Source organism: Pan troglodytes, chromosome 12, assembly GCF_028858775.2.
Source record: "Pan troglodytes isolate AG18354 chromosome 12, NHGRI_mPanTro3-v2.0_pri, whole genome shotgun sequence".
Taxonomy (NCBI): Eukaryota; Metazoa; Chordata; class Mammalia; order Primates; family Hominidae; genus Pan; species Pan troglodytes.
The window spans coordinates 12,562,076-12,572,518 of NC_072410.2; the positions used below are offsets into that span (position 1 = coordinate 12,562,076).

At 36.5% G+C, this 10,443-nt stretch overlaps 1 pseudogene; it reads left to right on the forward strand.

Moving 5' to 3' along the window:
- The first annotated feature begins 2,375 nt into the window (after positions 1-2,375).
- LOC107971475 (ankyrin repeat domain-containing protein 36B-like) lies at positions 2,376-10,017 on the forward strand (annotated as a pseudogene).
- Positions 10,018-10,443: the final 426 nt, after the last annotated feature.

Below are 10,443 nucleotides of genomic sequence, written 5' to 3' on the forward strand. Positions count from 1 at the left end.
TTGTTTCATTTTAATTATATAGATGGTTCAGTTTTGTTTTATATTTCGTTAAATTTCTGTTTAAAATTATGAAATTTAAAAAATCAATCATTTATCACTTATTTTCTTGCCTATTAATACAGTTAAGTTATTTGCTTTATGTACTTTTATATGCTATAATTCTGGAGAGAATATTCATATTGTGTTTCAAATTGAGTACATCTTGCTATAATATATGGTAATAGACGATTCAATGACAATCTTTTTAAAAAATTAATAACTTTAAGAGCAGTTTTATATTCTCAGCAATATTGAAAAGAACCTAAAGAGATTTTTCATATACCCCATCCCCCCACACATGCATAGCTCCCCCCATTATCAATATCTCCCACCTGAGTGGTACATTTGTTACAACTGAGAATCTCACATTGATGCATCATAATAATCACCCAAAGTCCATAGTTTATATTTAAGTTCACTCTTGGTATTGTACATTCTATAAGGTTGGACAAATGTATAATAAATGTACCCGCCATTGTAGCATCTTAGAATACTTTCACTGCCCTGAAATTCCTCTCTCTTTCTTTATTTCTCCCTCCCAACGAACCCCTGACAACTATTAATATTTCTGCTGTCTCCATAGTTTTGATATGTCCAGCATAGTCATATATTGAGGACAATACTGTGGATATCTTTTTCAATATTATAAAACATAAATTTCCAAGATAATTGAATGTATTCAATTAAGCTATCCATTGTGCTTTTTTGCTTTTAGTTGCTTATTTATGTAGGATTTAATGGCATATGCTTTACATGTTGAAAAAGCCTAATTTATATAGACATTTGCCACATAATGGGGAGGGTTGAGGAAAATGACTTCATGCTGTGTACTGCACAGCACTAACTGGATCATCCTTCTCTGTGAGATGGGTCCAGATAGACCAGCAGTGGAAAGGGACAATCTCAAGAGGTTGTACTTTATAAAACTGGAGTCAGAAAGTCTTTCCTATTTACCTTGCAGTTGGAAATAAGACCAGCTAGTGAATACTATAGGCATACAAATATGTTTCTTATTCACCTTCTTTCTTTGAGGGATCAGTTTGAAAACAGTCTATATTATTATAACATGGCTCACTTATAACTAGGTTCTCCATCATGAAAAATGCCAAGAGAGTCATACTATTTTGTTTACGTAAAGTGACGTAGATTTGAAAACAACAATGTTGTTTTCCCAGTAGGTGGTGGGACAACTGTTGGCACATCTTGGTAGCTCCAGTGAGTTTATGGTTCTTTTATGTATATTTTTTATATTAGGTAGTAAGTACTCCCTGGCAACTTGCCATACCTCTCCAGTGTTTCTTTATAAGCTTCTCTCTGACAAGCAGATAAGACTCAGATTAGATAAGCTTTTAAGAGAGTGATCTTTTCTGTGTGTGTGTTTTTATAGGAGCTGAAATGAAAGCTGAATTTCAGTATTGTTTGTGCCCTACATAGGGTGAATGAATAGCTAGAACTAAGCAAACTTACCAGAATCTTCCCTAGGAGAGGATTAGTGAGAGTAAGGACACTGATCTCTCTTAGGCTCTTCTGCACTGGCAGCTGAAAAGTCTTTGCAGGGATCCTTGACCCTGGTCTGTACCCTGTATTTTGCCATAGAATAGAGTACAGTTTTCATAGACCTAGATTTTTTGAATTAGAGTGCTTTATCCTAAAGTAAACATTTTAAACTGAAGAGGTGGAGAAACTGTTGTGTTTCAACAAAATAAGTACAGTAATTTCCTCTTATACATGGGGGATACATTTCAAGACCCTTAGTGAATGCCTGAAAACATGAATAGTGCTGAACTCTATGTGTACAATAATTTTTCCTATACATACCTATCTATAATAAAATTTAATGCATAAATTAGGCACAGTAACAATAGGTAAAGGTAAAGTAGATCAAGGTAACAATATACTGTAATAAAAGTTATGTGAATGTGAGCTCACAAAATATCATGTACTATAGTCACCCTACTTTCTGCACTGATGTGAGATGATAAAATGGCTATGTGATAAGTGAGGCGAATGCAGTAGGCATTGCCACGTAGTCTTAGGCTACTATTGACCTTCTATTTGACTATATATCAGAAAGATCATCTGCTTCAGGTGATCTTGGATCCATGAGCCATGATGATATTGTTGGTTGGATGTTAGGAACAGATTGTGTCAATGACTAATGAGCAGATAGCATATATAATGTGTACGCACTTGACAAAGGGATGATTCACATCTTGGGCAGACTGGGATGTAATGGCTCAATGGCTCAGATTTTGTCACACTACTCAGAATCGTATGCAGTTTAAACCTTATGATGTATATACATCTGGAATTTTATTTTTGGACCATGGTTGACCATGGGTAACTGAATCTGCAGTCAATAAAACCACCAATGTCATATTATGAAATATATATTTGGTCTTCAACCCCATTTTCTGTCACACAACTCCTAAAAGCCTCAGAATTTCCAACATGGTGTTATTTGTATGCTAATGATTGACTCATGGCAGGCAGCTTGCAGATAGCTTCAGGGTGTGGCCCATCATCAGAGAGATCAGGGTGTGATTAGAGGGTTGGGACTTCCAGTCCCACCCCTCACCTCCTGGGATGTGAGAAGGGCTGAATGTTCAATTAATCAGTGGTGCCTATGTAATGAAGTTTTCACAAAATCCCAAAAGGATTGGATTTGGAGAGCATCCAGATAGCTGTGTTCAGCTACCTGGAAGCTCTCCAATACATGGAGGCATATGGAGAATACATGGATGTTCCCAGAGGGTGAGTGCCCTGGGAGGACATGGAAGCGTGTTACTTTCCCCCCATATCTTGCACTATGCATCTCTTTATCTGTATCCTTTAATATTCTTTATAAGAAACTGGTAAATGTGTTTCCGTGAGTTCTCTGAGCCACTCTAGTAAATTAATCAAACCAAAGAGGGGGTCCTGGGAAACCCAACTTGAAGTCCAACTGGAAGTTGATTAGAAGTTCTGGAGGCCCAGACTTGTAACTGCTGTGGGGGAATAGCCTTGTGGTACTGAGCCCTCGACCTGTGGGATCTGACACAATCCCCAAGTAGATAGTGTCAGAATTAGAGGGCACCCATAGGAATTGATTGTTTGCTTGTTGCTGGGGAAAAATACACATTTGGTCACAGAAATCTTCTGTGTTGATGATTGTTGTTGTGGTGTGAGAGAAGAGGAACATCATGTTGAATATGTGTTTTCTACACATACAGCAGATAAGAGAGACTACTGTATACTCTGTTCTAGCTGCTCCTGGTTCATTTGTCCAGAAATCATGTTCTTTGACACTGTCTGCTCATTATATTGATTCTGCTAATGATGCCATTTTCTGTCAGTCTAATATGATTCTGTTAGGATTATGACTATTTTATACTGAGGTTCACTTGTAAGGTATCAAATTTTGATAAATTATATTCTTCTTTGCGTTTGATAAGTATATGTTAAGCACATAAGACGGGAAATAAGATTTCTTAATTCATTAGTTGCCTACAAATAGTATAATTAATAATTTTAGTATAGCCTCCAAGTATGTTTCTAAAGAACTGCTTTGTAAAAAATCACGAGTCTCTGTAATCAAGCATCAAAGTCTTACACTTTTTTTTCCTACAAGGTCTAAAGCATGTACAAAAGTATGCATGTTTTTTTTTTTTTTTGGAGATGAAGTCTCACTCTGTTGCCCAGGCTGGAGTACAATGGCACGATCTCGGCTCACTGCAACCTCTGCCTCCTGGGTTCAAGCGATTTTCCAGTCTCAGCCTCCTGAGTAGCTGGGATTACACATGAGTGCCACCTCACTTGGCTAATTTTTTTTGTATTTTTGTAGAGACGGGGTTTTACCACGTTGGCCAGGCTGGTCTCGAACTCCTGACCTCAAGTGATCCACCTGCCTCAGCCTCCCAAAGTGCTGTGATTACAGGCGTGAGCCACCGCGCCCAGCCTGCATGATTTTTTTTTTTTAAATAAACATAAGAGTCTTGTTATGTTGCCCAGACTGGAGTCTCATAAATATATGTATACACACACACACACACACACACACACACACACACACACATATATACACATATATATGTATATATATGAGATTATAGGAACAAGCCACTGTGTATATATACATACACGTGTGTGTGTGTGTGTGTGTGTGTGTGTGTATGTGTGTATGTGTGTTTATACATATAGTGTGGGTATATGCCCAGTAATGGGCTTGCTGGGTCAAATGGTATTTCTGGTTCTAGATCCTTGAGGAATTACCACACTGTCTTCCACAACGGTTGAACTAATTGACACTCCCAACAACAGTGGAAAAGCATTCTTATTTCTCCACATCCTCTCCAGCATCTGTTGTTTCCTGACTTTTTAGTGATTGCCATTCTAACTGACGTGAGATGGTATCTCATTGTGGTTTTGATTTGCATTTCTCTAATGACCAGTGATGATGAGCTTTTTTTCATAAGTTTGTTGGCTGCATAAATGTCTTCTTTTGAGCAGTGTCTGTTCATATCCTTCACCCACTTTTTGATGAGGTTGTTTGTTCTTTTCTTGTAAATTTGTTTAAGTTCCTTGTAGATTGTAGATATTAGCCCTTTGTCAGATGGAGAGATTGCAAAAATTTTCTCCCACTCTGTCAGCTGCCTGTTCACTCTGATCATAGTATTGGAAGTTCTGGCCAGGGCAATCAGGCAAGAGAAAGAAATAAAAGGTATTCAAATAGGAAGAGAGGAAGTCAAATTGTCTCTGCAGATGACATGATTGTATATTTAGAAAACTGCATTGTCTCAGCCCCAAGTCTCCTTAAGCTGATAAGCAACTTCAGCAAAGTCTCAGGATACAAAATCAATGTGCAAAAATCACAGCATTTCTATACACCAATAACAGGCAAACAGAGAGCCAAATCATGAGTGAACTCCCATTCACAATTACTACAAAGAGAATAAAATACCCAGGAATACAACTCACAAGGGATATGAAGGACCTCTTCAAGGAGAACTACAAACCACTGCTCAAGGAAATAAGAAAGGACACAAACAAATGGAAAAACATTGCATGCTCGTGGATAGAATCAATATTGTGAAAATGGCCATACTGCCCAAAGTAATTTATAGATTGAATGCTATCCCCATCAAGCTACCATTAACTTTCTTCACAGAATTAGAAAAAACTACCTTAAATTTCATATGGAACCAAAAAATAGCCCATATAGCCAAGACAATCCTAAGCAAAAAAAAAAAAAAAAAAAAAAAAAAAAGCTGGAGGCATCACACTACCTGACTTCAAACTATACTACAAGGCTACAGTAACCAAAATAGCATGGTACTGGTACCAAAACAGATATATAGACCAATGGAACAGAACAGAGGCCTCAGAAATAATGTCATACATCTACAACCATCTGATCTTTGAGAAACCTGACAAAAACAAGCAATGGGGAAAGGATTCCCTATTTAATAAATGGTGTTGGGAAAACTGGCTAGCCTTATATGGAAAACTGAAACTGGACCCCTTCCTTACACCTTATGCAAAAATTAACTCAAGATGGATTAAAGACTTAACTGTAAGACCTAAAACCATAAAAACCCTAGAAGTAAACCTAGGCAATGCCATTCAGGACATAGGCATGGGCAAAAACTTCATGACTAAAAAACCAAAAGCAATGGCAACAAAAGCCAAAATTGACAAATAGTATCTAATTAAACCAAAGAGCTTGTGTGCAGTTTTATGTGGGAGTGTGTGTGGGGTACCTCTGATTTTTAAAAATGAGAAAATAAGTAGTCATGCTTTCCTGACTCTGGTAGACATAGCCTTTTAAGACAGTGATTTTGAGCTGTTATGGTCTTAGGGTTTTCTATACTACTAAAACTTATTGACGACATGTAACCAAGAGCTGGAATTAAATTAAAAAAAAAAAGAAATCACCCCAATGCACATTAAAAACCTCTTACAACGTATGTGCACATTCATAGATAACAGATGGATCCTGATTTTGTGTATTAAAGTCTTGTAGAAAAGTTTAGACAGTGCACATAATGACTGCAACTTGGTCTTTGTAAAATCCGTGATATATATTTCAGATCTATCCACATTGACCTATTGAGGTATTTCTTGATGTATTGTATGGCCTCATGATATGCCATGTGATGACTGCAGCATATTTAATTAAGGTCTTTTCATGCTGATACCATATGGACATAAATATGATGATATACCAACATGGATTTGCTTACGTGGTTGCTTTTATTGATCTGTACTATATTAGAAATGAAACAGAAGTATTGGAAATCCTAGCAAGCATAGCTGTATCTCTTCCATGGCTGTGTTGATTGCAACTGTTTCCCCCTTAAAGCATGTCTTTTTGACATGTCATGACTCTGAGAAACCCCAGTGTGTGCTTTTCAGAGAATGACAGTAAGGAGTGGAAATGGCCAATGGTCAGAGTGTTAACTTGTCCTCTCGGCTCCCCTTCATGAATGTTAAACTCTAAACTACTCAGGTCACAATTTAGAACCCCTTCGTTGATCCCTATAGAGGGCTCCTGGATGTCAAATGGCAAATAGACCCTTGATGAAGGAACACCCTATAAAGCCATATTGCTCTGGTTTTTCTGTGTGAATGTGTGTGTGTGTGTATTTTTTTATCTTCTGAAAACTGTAAATAGAATTTTCATTACAAATGAAAATATTTCTGTTCCATATTTATTTCCTGTCTCATGGCACTCTGCTCTTCTTGAATCTAGTAAGGATCTCAGCTTGTCTTATTTATACCTGCAAAAAATTATGTCAACGCTTCATTTTTCAGGTCAATGATTGACATGTTTTCAAGTCTTCACAAGTTATTTCTGAAGATGCTGGTGCATCGAGGAGAGACGGTGTCATAGTAGTTAAAGAAGTTTTTAAATAGGTTATGTTCAGTAACATTTCAGAGCCCATTTCTCTGGAAGGCATAAACATAGTGGTGGTATGCGTAAACATAAAATAGCTCCGCAAAGTCTTGTGTATATAAAAGTGTTCATATCCTGGAAGATTCTAATTTATTGCTCAGTAATGTTGCCTGGAGAGGAAAATAGGTAAGATAGGCTGCTGAGCCTATGATAATAACTCATAATATGAGGTGAAAGCGTAGAGACAAAATGAGAGATGATAGATACTCAAACCGATGTGAGTGAAGAACAGCTGTGAAACAGAGTGTCTATGGGAGAGAGGAGACCATGGGGCTGCTTTTGTGAAGAAGGAATTTGTACACGTTAGTCAAGTGTCTGACACATTTAACATTTTAATGAAGCAAAACCTTATCTTCACATGGGTCAGAATGGGATTGTACAGATGTCACAATACAGTGGTGGTGAGAATAATGAAGAAATGAATGTGGAGGGCAAAGAATGAAGTCCACCAATATGGATATTAGATTTATGAACGAAAAAGAGTGTATGTCAAATTGGGCAGGTGTAAACAAAGAAAGCAGCTAGCTAGGTAATTTGGAGATTTCTGATGAGGAGACTTGTGGGGAATCACTTAATGGAAAGCAGAAGTTAGAAGGATGAGGGTGACCCACAGTGTCTCATTTCTTCTCCCTAGAAGTTTTGCACATCAATGATATGTGTTTCATTCATGTCAGTTAGCATATTGGGATGCAGCTTAATCTAGAAAAAGTTTTTTTTTTCTTTAGGAAAGCTGTGTTTGCTGAGGTAGTTATTTCATAAAAGGACCTGAGATAACTCTATGGTATATCATATCAAACTAGCTTTTAGGAACAAGGAATCAAAGAATGCATTTCTTGAGTACTAAAAGGGTAACTGCCAATAATCTTGGCAATCATGACATATATATATGTACATATATATATATTTGGTTGGTTATTAATAAGAAAATAAGTCTCTGGTTAGAGATTTTGTTTATTTTCATGGGAATCTGGTTACACATTATTTCTTTGACATGTATGTTTTTGCAAAAGTGGATGAAGAGACAGCAAGAGGGTGAATCCAGGAACTGTAGGAATATCAGGAGCCTTCATGAGTATAAAGAAAATGATTTTTTGAATTATGACTCTATAAGTGAACTCACTTCTGATGCATTTAGAATATTTGCACAAAAGATGATTTGATTTTGGCTGCATTGAAGCTGCACGTTCTGATTCAGCACGCCTGAGATTCTTTGTTTGTAGTAAGTTCTCGGGTGACCCTGATGCTGCTGGTCCTTGGCCATGATCTGAGTACTAAGATTATAGACTTCCCTACACTGAAATTGGGAAGAAGAACCATTGGAGAGCAGTTCAAGACATAACTAGTGCTAAATAAAGAGGAAAGAAGTGGTGGGAATAATTTATGAGAGTTATATACAAGTGTTGATATTAGTTAAATGAAATTCATTTGAACTAATAAGGTAACAGCAAACATTGAATTACAATTTTAAGCAATAGAAATTATGGACAGTTTAACATACTATAGGGAGAGGTATAGGTTAGATGTTAGAGTGTAAACCTAATTTTTTAATGTAGTTGTAGTTATTAATTCTTTATGCCTTGGGGTTTGTTGTAATTCAGTAGAAGTCTTTCTTAATTCTGAGAGTTAAAAAAAAATTATCTAATGGTTTTTTTTTTTTTTTTTGCTTTCATGGATTCACTGTCTTCAGATACATTTTTAAACTTTGGGAAATTTATGCTTTATGAGGTTTGAGGTTTTGACTCAACTTTTTTTTTTTCCCAGTTAGATACCCAGTTATGGCAACCCTCTCATTGTATAAATGTACAGGTTATTATTTAATTTCAGAAGCAATCATAATACGTTATACTATTGGGTACTAGTTACAAGTTTTCTTTGTTTTTTTTTTTGTTGTTGTTTTGTTTTGTTTTGTTTTGAGACGGAGTCTTGCTCTGTCGCCCAGGCTGGATGCAGTGGCGCGATCTCGGCTCACTGCAACCTCTGCCTCCCGGGTTCACGCCATTCCCCTGCCTCAGCCTCCCGAGTAGCTGGGACTACAGGCACTCACCACCACGCCTGCCTAATTTTTTGTATTTTTAGTAGAGACGGGGTTTCACCGTATTAGCCAGGATGGTCTCGATCTCCTGACCTTGTGATCCACCCGCCTCGGCCTCCCAAAGTGCTGGGATTACAGGCGTGAGCCACCGGGCCTGGCCGTTTTCTTTGTTTTACTTAGATTTCTGATACTCATGAAAAAGAAGAAGACCTGCTGCATGAAAAACACTTGATGCAAGATGAAATTGCCAGGCTCAGGCTGGAAATAGACACAAAAAAAACCCAAAGTCACTCATCAGAAAGACCAAGAGCTTGCTTTTCAGAGGACAGTAGATAAATGGTGTCATTTACAGGAAAATTTGAATTCTCATCTTCTGATTCTTTTTCAGCAACTTTCTAAAGCTGAGAGTAAGTCCAGGGGCCTCGAAACTGAGCTCCATTACACAAGAGAGGCTTTGAAAGAAAAGGCTTTTGTTTTTGAACACGTACAAAGAGACCTAAATCAAATACAGTGTCAAATGAAGAACATTGAAAAAATGTACAAAAATGACCAAGATCAAATAAATAACACATAGAAAAGCAGCAAAGATTATTATGTCAACTACAAAGACAAAATATGTTGTTTCAGCAGCAACTGGATGATGCTCGCAACAAAGCTGACAGTCAAGAAGAAAACAATTAATATTCAAGCCAAATGTGATGCTAGAGTACAAAACCTTCAAGCTGAGTGCAGAGGGCACCATCTTTTGCTAGAAGACAATAAGAAGTTGATCAATGAATGTAATCATTTGAAAGAAAATGTCAATATGAAAAAGAGAAAGCAGAAAGAGACATAAGTATCAAAAAAAAAATAAGTATTTTCAAACTTCCTGAAGTAAAATTTAAAGTAATATTTGGTACAGCTAAATGTTGAATCTAGTTGAATATAAAAAAGGATACATGTGATAAATATATCTGCTATATCAGCTTAGAAACATTCGTTGTTTCCAGCAAGTCAAAGTTAGAACCGAGAGATGCTTTCCTCTGATTAAAGTCAATGTGTCACTTATGAAATTTTAAGTTATAAAATGTTAATATAGATAAATATTAATGTAGTCTTATGCTGCTGAAATAACAATTTTAATATATTTATATTGCCACATTTTAAGACCATGATAAATCAGATATATGGAAATGCTCATACCTAATATGGTATTTTGAAATTGATTCAATTAAGTGGAGTACTTTGACAGTTAATTTCAGATTTCCCAGATGACCTGTATTCCCTATTTCATAATTATTTTTCTTCAGTAGCTTTAAATATATCTTAGTTGGTACAATTTTGTTTTTCTTCATGTCAATTTGACTTAAATCTGAAACTATTAGACTTAAATCTGAAACTATTTCAATCTCAAATTATGTGTAGGGTATGATCATTCCATTCTTCAAAGGCATCTAAT